Genomic DNA, 13,345 nt, shown 5'->3' on the forward strand with positions numbered 1-13,345 from the left:
GGTCCAGTGAAGGCAGCTGCTGGGGCACAGCAAGAGTCTTCACCCATCACTGTTGGTCTGGCATCTGTCGTGTCTCTGAAGTGCCTGTTAAATATATCTTGTAAACACGAGTGTGGGCCTGATTTAGCCACAGGTGTCACTAGCTGTTATGCTTTTGGGCAGATATTTAATATTTGTTGAGATTGTCATCTGACATTTTTCAGCAATAAAATGTACCGAAGTGATTGTTGAGCAGACTTCAGATTTGGCAGCGAAGACGTCTCTTTTGACTATGTGCATTCATGGAGGTCTCATTCCAGAAGTCACTTGCTTACACAGAACCCTTTTCAGAGGAAAATTGGACATACTTGATCTTAAATATGTGCCTAAGAGTTTTCCTGAGTTACAACTTATGTGAATGCAGTAGAATGTATGGGTCTTATTGTTACAATTTTTTTTTTTTTTTTAGCTTTAAAAATTATTTCTTCCCCACCTCTGGCTCAGATCAATAGTTGTAGTCTGCGTGGCATCTAGGCAGGCGTCTGGGAGCTAGCAGCCAGGGGCAGCAGGTGGTTTGCGTTGCAGTGCATTCATTCAGGTGCTCTTGAAATGAAAACATCGCAAATCACAACCTCTAGGTTGGACCTTAAGCAAGTCTGAGTATGGAAAAGCACAACAGAAAGCCGGAAACTCCTCCAATCTCAGTTCTGATAAGGATCCCTTTCAGGCTAGTGAAAAAAATTCACTTTCCATTACATCTCTGTGATTAAAGCGTTTGAAAACATTTAACGAAAGCTAGAAGATAAATTTCACAACTCATTTTACACAGCTGCTGTAAAGTAATGAGTGTTAAGGAGAGCATATAACCTTTATGCTATGTTTGCTCGGGATTATCGTGTAAGGAAGGGTAAAGGTAATTTTATCAGTGTCTTTTGTGATGATAAAAGGCACACCACCATTAAATAGATAAGCATACATAGAGATGTGGGATCAAAGGTTAAGAGAGTTTAGGCATTTGGAAGCAATTCATTACAACACGGCGCAGGGGGAGAAGATGAGTTACGTGTTTTGGATGGCCATGCACTAAAGATGCAGGTGTGAAGGTGAACACTGACCACAAAGCCTCCAGGAGCGTCACACAGGGGTACGCAGTGTGAACAGCACACACGCACAAGGGGGTAGAATGATTGCTAGCACCTTGTAATGTTGCAGGAGTGGGCCAGCAAACAAAAGCTGCTCAGTGCTCCTCTTTTCCGTCTGTCATTCAAGCTATTATTTTTAAAACAACCCTAACTGAATCCCTTCTGTTCCAGAAGGCCACGGTGTGAGCTCCTGTTGGCTGCAGCACGGGCAGCGCTGGAACCTTGAAGAGGTCTCCTCGGCAGATCTCCTCGCAGGCAAGCTGTCATTCCCTAGGTAGGGGGTAGCTATGGGGGGTGGGCAGTGAAGGGTGTATTTAAGTGCATACCATTGTGGTTCAGGAGTCTCAGCAGCAAAGGCCTCATGACTTAACACCCAAAGGATTTGGTTCAGGTGTTAAGAGGGTGCTCTGCTGATTATAGACCTTTCTATCCCTACCTCCTCCCTCCAATTGTCCCGTCCACTCTTGTACCCTCATACTCATCCCTGCCTCATTCTCCCTGCTCAAGAGGGAAAAAACAGGGAGTGCTCCTCAGGGAGAAGGTGCAAGGGTGTAGGCTTATGGCTGCTGGCCCAGGACAGCCAGACAACAGAGCCTCCTTTCTATGCAGAGTCTGATTCTAAAAAAAGGCTAAGAAAAAAAAAAAAAAGATGATGGTACAGGAGTTGAATTGTGATCTCATGGTTCCCGGAACTGGAGTAGGGGAGAAAGTTAGATAACGCAATAAGAATGCAAACCATAGTAAACTGAACAAGTTAGGAATAGGTAGATTTAGTGTAGGCTAACAGAGTGTAGCTACAGAGAGGAAGATAGCAGCTATTTGCTACACAGCTAATGCAAATGCTAGAACAGGTCTGTTGGAACAACTCTACCTATTCAATACTTTGCCACTTGGCTTCCTTACCTTTTTAAACAAGGTCTGACTGCCGCTGACAGCTGGAATGCTACTGGTTTTCCTGACAGCCATTCACACATTGCTTCAGGGCAGTTCATCAATCTGCTTGCACGTCCCTAGCTCCCAGGTAAAATGGATTTGTTATTTTTAAAGCGCAATCTGTGGGGAGAAAGGGCTAGATAACATACTGCTTTACTTTTCTTTACTGCTCTAGATCCCTTTAAAAGTGTTAACTAGATAATTCTAACAGTTGTCTGGACTCAGTGAGCAAGATCGTCTTTGTTTTAGTAAAGGGAAACTGAGGCAGAGAAATCTAGAGAACTTGCTCAAAGCCACACAGGGGAATTTTGCGTCAGCTAGGATCAGGCTACAGAGTTACCCCAGTCTCACCTCTCTGCTCTCAAAAATGCTGCCTCTTACATGTGGTAAGATCACAAATTAAGCTAAGAGCATCTGAGTTAAATAATGGTTAGTTGAGTTAGATCATGGTTAGACATGGCATCCACCAGAATGATAAAATGAGGGGCTCTCAGCATTCATAACCTCATTTGAGTAAGAGCTACAGGTTAGAGCATCTCTTTGTCAGTTGTGGAATTGGTGTGAAGAACAGACCTTTGTATTGTTGACTTGCAAGAGAAAGTAGGCAGAGTAGCTTAGGCTATTTTTCTCTGCAAAGTCACATCTTAGTATAACTCCCCACAGATCATTGTGCAGCCTTATTAGTAGATGTACCATCTCCTTCCACAAACCTGCATTCTTTACTTCTCAAAATTCTAGTTCCTATTAAAATATCTATACACAAAGACAATCAAAGCAGCACATTTAAAGAGCTCAGAACTCTATTTTTGAGGAATATTCTTTTTTTTTGCCATTTCTCAATTCTTGTTACCCTTTCTTTACATTCAGAAAAACTTGTTATACCTATACTGATGCCACTTACTGCCAAACAATCAAGCAGTTGGTGTGCCAGCACAGCACGTGAAGGCACAGGTGCTTTGTAACATACCTAAGGCAGCTTGAAGTCTCAGAATATTCTTTATTGTTCTTCAAACAAGGAAAAGAAAACCCTACTGCAGAAAATGCACTGAAAAGAAGATTTTATTGAATAATATTTACACTTTTGGGGGAAAAGTTGGACTTATATTTTGGCAATATTTTGGACGGTTTTGGTCAGTTCTAGGGAGACATATTTGTCCAAAGGCAATTATCTTTTATTTGTGGATGTCTCTTCCCTTCACAACTACAGATAGGCCACCCTCTTTAAGACTCAACTGCCCAGCATTCATCTTGCAGACAGGGTCACAGCCTATGTAGAGAACTAATGGTAGGATAAAATGACTTTTGTTTCCTTTAATGCAATTTAGCAGCTGAAAAGTGTCAGTTTCCCCTCAAGAGATTCAGGCATGGGATCACAGATGCATTCTGGGATCTAAGGCATAGTTTTGATACAGACTGAAATTGGTTTAGACATCTTAGAGAACTGCTAAGATGTGAGAAAGCACTGTGAGACATTTTGCAGAGCAGAGCCATTAGAAGAAAGGTGAGATTGCTGGCTAAGGGGGGGGAGTGTTGATATGGGGATAATTAGCAGCTCAAGGGTTCTTGAAGAGAAAAAAACCAACATGAAAGCCATACAAAATTCTACAGAAACAAAACCAGGTAGCTCAGGGACAGTAGTTTAACAATGTCAATCATGAGCCCTTTCCAAGCAGCACCAGAAGCCAACCCTCACCCTCTTGACTGAAAGCTGCCCAGCCAGTAGGGGCTCCTTAGGTGCTGTATCAGCAGTGGTGAGCATGTTAGCTTTACCTACACATTACATATATTGATGAATAAATCATAAGTTTTACTCTTCAAAGCTGTGAAATATTTTTTGCAGAGGCTTGGTGCATAGCAAAAGGCACCCAAATGAACTGGCCCAGAGGAGCAAGGTCACAAAACAAGGGAGAGCTATTCAGTATGGGCAGCACCTCCTCCTGCATCACCCTTTGAGGCTCACTGCCTTAAGAACCAAAGGAGGAGTTAGAAATAGCATGAAAATGACTTCTGAATTTATAGCCATGCATTATTCCAAAGTACCAAAACAGGTGAGTGTCAGTGTCTCCTTCTAGTCTTGCCATATCCAGCCAGCAAAGGGTGTGAGCTAATTGTTAAATTCAGTTCAACAAGTTCCTCATTAGGGGAAAATTACCTGAGTTTGAAATCTGCTAATTTTCCAATCAGGGTGAGTGTTTGCACTTGTGATTTGGAAATAATTAACACATGGTATAACATCAAAACCTATGTAAAGCCTAATGGTAGAGGGACTAATTTCCTTGGCATGAAAATGGTGTGTTCTGTTTCCCTAGAGCTCCATTACTGTCCTTTTGGTATCTGTATCTGCTGTGTAGGGTGTTCTAGTATTTATTTAGACTGGTTCTCTGCAGACTTGTACTTTTTCCATGTTAACTTTGAAAAATTGAACCTTATTTTCCAAGGCTATGAGTAATGTTTTTATTTTGAAAGGTGCTCTATTTATTTCTTTTTCTTCCTGTCAGTATAGACTTTCTCAGAATTACTCACTTCTGTTATCTCTAAAAGGAGATCATAAAATGTGATTTTAGACCAGGGCTTTAGCCTGAGTTCTGCAAATGTTAAAATACATGTTTGCAGGAGAGCCATGGGCTGATCCTTAAGGGCGTTCTTCCTAGGAATGTGGATGTCATGTAATACTAAAAAAGAAAGGATGTCCAGGTAGGACAATTAATTAGGAAAGCAGATGTGTACATGGGATGTACAAATGTAGCCAGAAAATATAAACTCATTTTCTATCTTAAAGTTTCAGCTATTGATACAACCCTGATCATCACCACTTCTATGTATTATCAGGTAATATTAGCTGCCTAAACCAGATATTATTTCTGGTAAATGACACTACCCTTATAGTTTAGAGCATGGCACTAGTACAGCTCAGGGCATTAGTGACCTCTCACCACAAAGTGTGCAAGGGAGAGGAGCGATTTAATTTCTGGTAGCCAAGTCAACTCTCCCCCCAAGGCTGTCATTAGTCCCACTGGCGTGAGTATACTGCAGCTTATTGGCAAGAAGGGTGTGACTTGACAGCTACAGACAAGAAGAGCCTGTTCCATGTGAGCAGGCAGCGTGCAGCAGAGCACAGGTATGTTACCTGGACTAATGTCTATTCTAGAAGCCATCCAGATCTGTCCACAAGCTCAGTGGCACAGAGCATGGTATGTGAGCTGTGCTTGCTCACAATTAGCATGTGCGGCCTTTCATTATCTTCTGTCACCGCATTGCCTTTAAACCCCTAAAACCTCTGAGCAGACCCTCCTACAAAAAAGCAAGCCAGCAAGGATAGGGTAGCTTTAAATGGCATCTGATCTACCAAGGCTTCGTCAAGCAGCATCTTTTAGGCAGAAAGTCTGCCCCACGAAGCCCTAGGAGGGAAACATGGCTCTTTCTGTGCAGCTCTGTCTTCTCGCATGTCCACCGATATCTCTGGCAACTGTCTGCACTGAGGTAGGAGTTGCGTTTCAGGTACTTGTGAGTCAGTACTTGGGAATTCTCTTACTGGATTAATATCTCTGACTTAGGTAACCTCTTTTGAACACTTCCAATATCTTAATTGTTTTTCTTTTCCTCAATGTATTTTTGGGTGAATGTAAATAGAGCTTGCATTTCTTCCTTCAAAGAAGCAGCATTTGTGATTTGTGTGCATGCCCATCAAGTAGAATTCATGCCGCCAGAAATGCTACACACAAGTGGTAGGGATCTGCATTTTCATGCAAGCTGACAATGGCTCCCTTTCTCGGTCAGTTTTGCTTTTTGTAGCTCATTGCTTGTGAATTACTGTTGCTTCTGAAATTCTGGACTGCAATTCTCATAGCCATTTTTCTGTTGCCTATTTCTATTCACCCGCCTACTGTTTTTCATGACATCAGCTGCTGCTACTTCTGTGCTTCAGGAGAAATCGTTCACTTCTGAATTGGTTGCTTTGGTTATAGGCAATATTTCCTATGTCAAATCCCCAGAGCTGTGAGAGCATCTTCTCTTCTCTCTTACATGGAGCATCCCCCCCTTGGTGCTCCTATGTAGCACAAAAAAGGGAGCATGAGCAAGTGAACCTGAGGGGCTAATACATTAAAATTCATGGTTTTGATTGGAGATGACTGTTTATATTTCCAAAGCTTTTTATTTTCCCTGTGTGCCTTATCTTTTACTTCCCAAAAGGATCAAATTTCAAGCTCTGGTTAAGTAGCCCTTATTTCACAAGAAATACATTGGCCGTTTCATTCTGGTTCTTACTGAGCAGCTGTTGTGTTACAGGACACACCTGGCAACTCGGGGATAATTTTTTCTGCAGTGCCAGCTGCCTTGGGAGTTGCTGAGGAACCTACGCTGCATAAACAAGGAAGATCAAAGCCCTTAGGTCATCTGCCAGACCGAGTCCTGCCTGTTGTCTGCCTGTGGATAATTTTAAGGAGATAAAGCTCAACTGTTTCTTTCTTCCTCTCTCATCCTTTTGGTTACGCGCTGCTTTCTACCAGGCACCCTCTTCTTTCATGCTCCCTCCTCCCTTTGAAACTTTCTTCTTGGAGGCCTAAAGATGGCAGCCTCCTGCCTGCAGACTGCCTGGGGAGAACAGCTCCTACCACTGAAATGGGAGATGTGTGACAAAGTCCCCTGGTGCCATGCTACCTTGTTTGGCTGCCTGCTGAGGACCCAAGGCAGCACTGAGCCCTCAGGTAAGTGGCTGTGAAGTTACGATGGTCTTTGCTGTCACTATAATTATGCGTCAGAAAATCAGCCAGCTTCTGGAAGCTAATATTAGTCTCTTAAAAATAGTAATGAGTTAAATGTTAGTTGCTCTCTTACAGCAAATTGTGGATGTCAAATGTAAATTACTTTGCTACTCAACAGCTCTAAAAAAGAAAACATTAAAAAATTATTAATTCTTGGTGATTCTCCCAATGTGTGCACACACATACAAATCCCTCCTATAATTTCTCTATTTTTAACCACTCACACAGATTTGAGTGACATGCAAAACTGGTGCCGAAGCCATATGAAGTAACACATGTATGCTAGGCTAAGTGTGCCAAATTAAGGTTTTTGGGAGTTATCTATGTCCCATCCAACATAAAAACTATTTTACTATAATTTTTACACTGATATTTCCAAATCACCATCAGAGCTATCCAGCCATTGTCTATCTTTAACATAAATTGACCTGTTGTTAAGCATTGGCCCAGCAGACAGCATCCCTTTGAAGGGAACAGGCAGGTGTGTGCTTTGTTCAGATCCTCCAACTCTTGAACAGCCACCACAGCTCACCATGTTACAAGGCAGCACCCAGCAGCAGCCCAGTGGGGTGAGAAGCCAGCTCTCAGGTTAGCCTTGCTTCTGCCATATGGTGCCCTCAGAGACAGCTTTTTCAGTAAAACTGTTCACAAATCTCTTGCAAAGGAATTAATTACATTTTTTTCTTTTAATGATTCTAATGGGATTTTGAATTGCTTTTGTAATGTTAAAGAGGAGACAATGCTAGTACCGTACCGACACCACTGTCATAATTTTTAGCCTGTTTCTCCCTCAGGGAAAAGAATGCCGATAAATGGAGAAAGACTCAAAGGGTTTAATTTGGATTTATCATTCTTAATTTGCTAGGCTTAAGCCCACTATTTGAATGGCTCTTTTTGAGGAAGCGATCCAAATCCTTTATTAGTCTAATAGGATTTGGCTAATATTACTGACCTTATCCCATCCTCAAGCTGGATTTCCACTGATGGTCTAAACGGATCTTGCCTGACTCTAAGGCAAAACCTGGCTGTAAACAGTTGTGGGCTGTCTGAGACAGGACTTGCTACCCCTGCTTTCCCTCCAGGCGAGTAAGCAATCTCTGATGAAACCCCCTTCTAAGGAGAGGTGGGAAAAGTGTCACTGAGTGCCTGCTGGCTGATTGTTTTTTCTTTAAAATTGTGTTATTAATTACTCCCAAATTTTCTTACCTTCTGTCTGTATTCTACTACCACCCAAAGCATGGGTGAAGGACCCCTGTAATTGTGTCACACTAAAAAACCTATAGTGAGAGATGATTAATAAAATTTGGCCAACCATCTTACCCTGTCTGAACTCCTGTATTCCTGGAAAACTACAGGCTGACTGCCCAGCAATGGGCAAGAGCTATCCCCATCCCTGAGCCACCTGAGGGTTTTTTTCTCTTTTCTAGTTATTGATAATCCTTGAAAATGGCACGCATGTGCAATGTGGTGATCCCTTTCGTCTTGCATCTCTGTTTGTCCTACGTTGCAGGTAGAACAGCACCTGGGTTTGTTGTCTGTACTGTCCCGTCTTTCAAAAATTTTTAGCAGAGATCTGATACCCATTTTGTTTTTCTAGGACACATCAGAGGATGTTTTATGATAGATGTGACTTCTTAAAATGTTGCAAATAAATACTAGAAAAGTAAAATATTTCCCATGGAAAAAAAATATTAAGCATCTCCCCGTGATGCTCTCAATGAGCAAAATGCCTCTTTTTTTTTTTTTTTCCTGATGAGTAACATCTGCCCTACTCTTACTGTGTGTCCCCCAAACAAAGCCTATTTGGTTTAGTCTTTGGTGGTTCTATACATCAGTAAGAGCTAAATCAAGTGAACTTCATTATTTTTTGCAGCTAGCATGTTTAGCTTTTTTAATTTGCACGTGCAGAAGTGGCTAACAGAGCAAGGGAAGGGGAGCTACCAGAGAACCGTCAGTGAAGAAGGGGCAGTCACCAAGGATAACGGCAGTAATTCCCCAGCTGCCTCAGTCTCAGAGGTTCCAGCACACCATCACTGACATAGCAAAAGAGGCTGGAGTTCATATTTGTGCCATGATGGGAAATATAGTTCACCTACACTTAATTTATTTTTATTCTACAGTCTCTGTAGGGAGTTTAGTGCTATACCTTGAGAAGAAACTTCACTCTGCTCATGAAGTCAAAATCACTGTATTTAATTCCCCACTCTTGTTAGAAAGGAAGAAAAAAAAGGAATATGATAAAATAATTGGGTGTCACCCTCCCTCCTCCCCCTCCCGTTTCCACGCTTCTTCACAGCTAAGGAATTAAATGTAGCGCCCACAGGGTAAGGCAGTTATTTCATGGATTACAGAGTGACGGTAACTGTCAAACGCTCAGTGACTCCACCTAAGTAGCCTCTAAAGGCTGAATCCACTCTCTCTCACCTTCTCCAACAACCAGATTACCAGCAGTCTGAAGCATCCAGCGTGACATCTGGGACATAGGGATGTTCTGAAAAACAGAAGCGCGAGGAATTCCTGTATGTAGGCACCGCAAGTAGTGACTTACCCATAGGCAGTCCTCAGTCGAGCATATGGCAGTCACTAGATGGCACACTTAAACAACTCACTGCGCTTTCTTACCTTGATTCACAGGTGCTGGGGTGTAGTGGAGAGCTTATCCCACGGGAGATAAGGGATTCTTTGATGCGCAGTCTCGTTCTGTGTATATTGTATTGCAGATTCCTGCCTTCATTGGTAAGCTTACAATTTATTATTAGCATGCAGAGCTCAATTTCTTTGCCTTCAGTTACAGTTAAATTAGTCTTGCTGACTTCAGTTTTGGAGGACAGCTCGCTTTGGCTGCTTTGAGGAATGTCTGCACAAAGTGATGTGAACCTGGCGTGTCACTCCAGCAGCGGTCACATCACACCAGCTGCAAGGTTAGAGGGATCTATTTGGGGGGAAATAATGCATGGTGCAGCCCCTCCTGGATACTGTTTTGAAAAAAACGTTTTTACAGAATATTTGTATCCCTTCACTCCTTTTACTTACACTCCCCAAAATATTTAGTAGGAGTTACTGTTGTTATCACTACTGCCAATAGCATAAGCAGTAAGAATCAAAACCGGTTTACCTTCAAACCATCCCTGTAGAGAAAAACCGTAAATAAAACCAGGGGGGTGGCAGTTTGAGTTGTTCTTGCTCAGATCCTGCTATGTTAGCCCTGCCAGGTGGGTGCTACTCGCAGTACACCTTTGTTTCAAGAATCACAAATTCACTGAAGTTACTCCTATCCCACCTTTTGCTCTGACCTTCAGCCTTGCCAACACAAGACTGTTTATGGGACATGAAGCTAGATACACCTACAGCTCTTGAGCCCTGCCCTCCAAGTGGAGGCACTGGTGGGGGGACCTTGGGCTGGTTCTCTAACTTGTGTTGAAGTCCACCCCCTGCTGGGCCCAAAGCAAACAACTCCTCAGGGATGCATTTTTACAGCTTGCCAGACTGGATGCGCCTAGGGTAACATTTTAAATTGGATTAGCATTTGTGAACCAAATCTCCTAATCATGTTTCTAACGATGCCTTGGGCTGCCCAGGGGGCTGATCTCTGAGCGCTCTGGTGGGATGCCTTTTGGGGGCAGCTCAAGGGGAAGATGTGCTCCAGGAGTGCACCTAGCATTCCTCAGCTGCCAGCAGGCTTCCAGTCCACAGCATCAGCCTAGAGCTAGGCCAAAATGTGAATAATGGAGATATCAAGTCCTCAAAACAAACTGTTGCACTGTGTGGGTTTACCCCCATGATGCCACGCTACCTGCCAAATGTATGTGGAGATACTGTTCCTGAGGCTTAATGTGAAATTTCCCCCAGTCTTTGTTTGGGAGCAGTCCTTGAATTTGTCCCTCACCAATCTCTATACTGTATGTTGTTTCCTTCAAATTAAAACTTTTAGAGAATTTTGCTATCAATTAGTGAGAATGTGTCTACTTTGTGGTTCTTTTCTTTCCTCCTTTCCCCTTGCCCCTGTATGAAGTACTAGTTATGACTGTCCCAGGGATTTGTTCTTCTGCGGCATTGATGGACGTGGTACCACACAGGAAAAACTTTATTTCATACGGAGAAGTAACATAACCCGCTGCCCTGCCTCACAGTCCATGGTGCCTTTTAAAGGAGCATTTTAAAGGCACCCTGCAATTTTCCATCTAGGAGGATTCAGTCATACAGGGTAGCTATTTTCAACCTTGTAGTTTTTTGTCTTATCGTTGTTGTTTGGAATAGGATGTAGAAAATCCAAGCTCAATGTGCCCCGTAGTGAGAGCCTATTCCTTCCTTCTTCTGGTTAAAGAGGCACTGTCAGAATGTAATGTCCTAGTTTATTCTCCCATTAAATAGGGCTGGAGAGAGCCTGTTGATGCCACTTACTCGTGGAAAAAAAATTCTTCACCCCTTCACAGCAACCCTTTCTGTTAGGTAGCAATACTATATCATGATGCATGTTATCCGTCTCCATTTTAGTTGGTGGCATGTGGTCACTCCAGGCCCCGAAGGTTACTGCATGGCAAGAAGAAATGAAGCAGGGACAGAGGGAGAGGAGGAAAGAGCCAGGAATAGCACTCACACCTGCAACCTTTTTTCATTGTGTCATTTTTCCTTGGGCACCTTCTACTATGCCAAAAGACTGCAATGTTTAAAAACATACGGTAACTATTTGTATGAACTGATGCATACAGTACATGGGCACAACTAACAGGCTACTCAGCTAGGTATTACTTGAGTATCAACTATTACTGAAGTACAGGCTGCTCAGCTAAGTATTACAAGTGTAACTGGGCAGGCAGCTCTTGGTCAGGAGGGGAGTTTTTGTTTCCGTCGCTCTTTGGAGAGGGTCGTGGTCCCTCGTCCGGCCAAGCTGCTGTCTGCTGAGTCTCTGCCTTCTTTCTTAGGGTGTTGCATCTTCACCCCAACTCTCTGCTTCCCCTTCTCTCCCCCCTCCCCGCCCAGTGTTTCCCAGGTGACTGTTACTGCCTTTACAATTTTGTTTCTGCCTATGTACTTACTTTGATGTGGCTTTAGCTCACTCTCTCTCTTGCAGATAGACAACAACTTTCGAAGCAAAACTCAGCCCAGGCGTCACAGCTGTGCCACCACAAAAGCAAGCCATAGGTCACAGGCAGCTGAACATCTGGGCTCCTGTTTAGTGTTTGAAAGTTAGCTGCACATTCCTATCAGAACAAAGGTAAAGGCATAATATTGCTCTCTGTCATGACACCTAGACTGGTGTCACACTTATCATTAACACTGGGGGTTTTTAATTGTGATTAGGGCAGGTGAGACTACTAGCCCTTCAGATATTTTGGTACCATCATGAAGTTCAGGCTACACAGCTCATGATAACACCAGCAACAGTCCTTCAACTAACCATTGATTATATCACAGAAAGTTTTTCAGATAAACGCAGTGGTTTTGGTTTCGGGAAAAAAACCTTCTAGTCATAGAAAATGTCCCACAGGCTCAGATAAATTGTTCTGGTGGTTGCTTTAACACCTTAAGAACGACCAGGTGCACCAGAATGCCTTCAGTGAGGCGTGCTGGTTTTGAAAGGGGCTGTAAAAGATCTGAACAATAAATTTTGTGGTGAAGTCTTTTGTAGAGAACAAAGAGAATATTAGAATCCACCTTTTGAAAGTTCAGACATACAGGAAGAAGACCAAGATTTTTGGAAAGCAGAGCAGAAAAGCCCCCAGGTATCTGATAATGAAAAGAAGCACTTACTTATCAGAAACCACGCATATGGAGAATGAAGAATGTGATCTTGGTGGGGCAGCTGGAAAAAAACCTCTTTGATTTGCCAGTTAATCAGAATGTACTGCAGAGAAATCAATATAAGGATAATCTCATTTGCTATTTATTTCTGGCTCATATTTTCACAGGCTTTGAAATGTGCATTTCATCAGCCATCTAGTCTGGAGAGGAACGGCATGAATTTCAACACTTCTGCTATTTTTGCCTGCAAAATATTCAAAATTGTTTCTGCAGAAGCTATGGGCAGCAGTGGGGGACATTTATTTAAAGAAATTTGGAACAATGGATCTCTAGTGATTAAAATAAAAATGGAAATTACATTCTGGATGCCGGAGGCAAATGAGTATTGCATTTATGATACTCTCCATTTTGCATGTATGAACTATTCCCGAGTAGTTGCATTTTGGAAATTTTGAAGCCTATGAAAAATGCAGATTCAAACTCCTCATTTTATGCTAATGTAAAGAGGTGAAGGAGAATACCAGTTTGTTGAAACAAGGGAATTAGCATGTGAAGGGGGAGTATTGGACTTCTGCCTCTTGAAAAGGCAGTTTTCAAAGTAGAAGCTAGGACTTAAATCTCACGCTGTGATTCTTCTCTTTTCATATCCCCAAATCCTGTTACTTGTAGTGCATTAACAGCCTTAGAGGCTGCTGTATCTCATCAGGCTACAGGTGCTGTCATTTTAACCAACAGCCATAATCTACAAATCTAACCATCAGTGACCCAACTTGTTTTCTCTCCCTG

General features: G+C 42.6%; 1 long non-coding RNA gene across 4 annotated transcripts; it reads left to right on the forward strand.

Moving 5' to 3' along the window:
• Positions 1 to 252: 252 nt before the first annotated feature.
• Positions 253 to 12,925, forward strand: LOC142059074 (uncharacterized). Of its 4 annotated transcripts, XR_012661196.1 has the most exons (6): positions 1,290 to 1,395; positions 2,038 to 2,142; positions 6,342 to 6,760; positions 9,452 to 9,553; positions 11,889 to 12,032; positions 12,727 to 12,925. It is a non-coding gene; the product is annotated as an uncharacterized LOC142059074 (long non-coding RNA). The 4 variants fall into 4 exon arrangements; XR_012661195.1 differs by lacking the exon at positions 2,038 to 2,142 and having other exon boundaries at positions 253 to 1,395; XR_012661194.1 differs by lacking the exons at positions 1,290 to 1,395; positions 2,038 to 2,142 and having other exon boundaries at positions 4,498 to 6,760.
• The last annotated feature ends 420 nt before the right edge of the window (positions 12,926 to 13,345 follow it).

Source organism: Phalacrocorax aristotelis, chromosome 1 (genome assembly GCF_949628215.1).
Source record: "Phalacrocorax aristotelis chromosome 1, bGulAri2.1, whole genome shotgun sequence".
NCBI lineage: Eukaryota > Metazoa > Chordata > Aves > Suliformes > Phalacrocoracidae > Phalacrocorax > Phalacrocorax aristotelis.